A 292-nucleotide genomic window follows, 5' to 3' on the forward strand; every position below is an offset into this window, starting at 1 on the left:
CGCGGAGATTGGAGTTCCCCGCGGGGAGGAATGGACCGCGCCGCCCAGGCGGCTCCGAGCCCCGCCGCTGCGTCCTGCCCCGGCTGGGAGAGACGCAGGCCCCGGGAACCGCGAGCGGAGAGAGCGGCGATCGGACAGTCTGTGACCACTGCGGCCGCGGCTCGTGCGGCTCCGGCAACCGCCTGGTGGTGGCTTCGCAGTGCCCGCCCCCAGCTCCCCTTCCCCGCCCCCGCGCTAACCCGCTGCCCCGTCCCTCCAAGCGCGCCGCAGCGGCTGCACCTCGGCGGCGGCG

Source organism: Trichechus manatus, unplaced genomic scaffold, assembly GCF_000243295.1.
Source record: "Trichechus manatus latirostris isolate Lorelei unplaced genomic scaffold, TriManLat1.0 scaffold00043, whole genome shotgun sequence".
In the NCBI taxonomy this organism is placed as follows: Eukaryota; Metazoa; Chordata; class Mammalia; order Sirenia; family Trichechidae; genus Trichechus; species Trichechus manatus.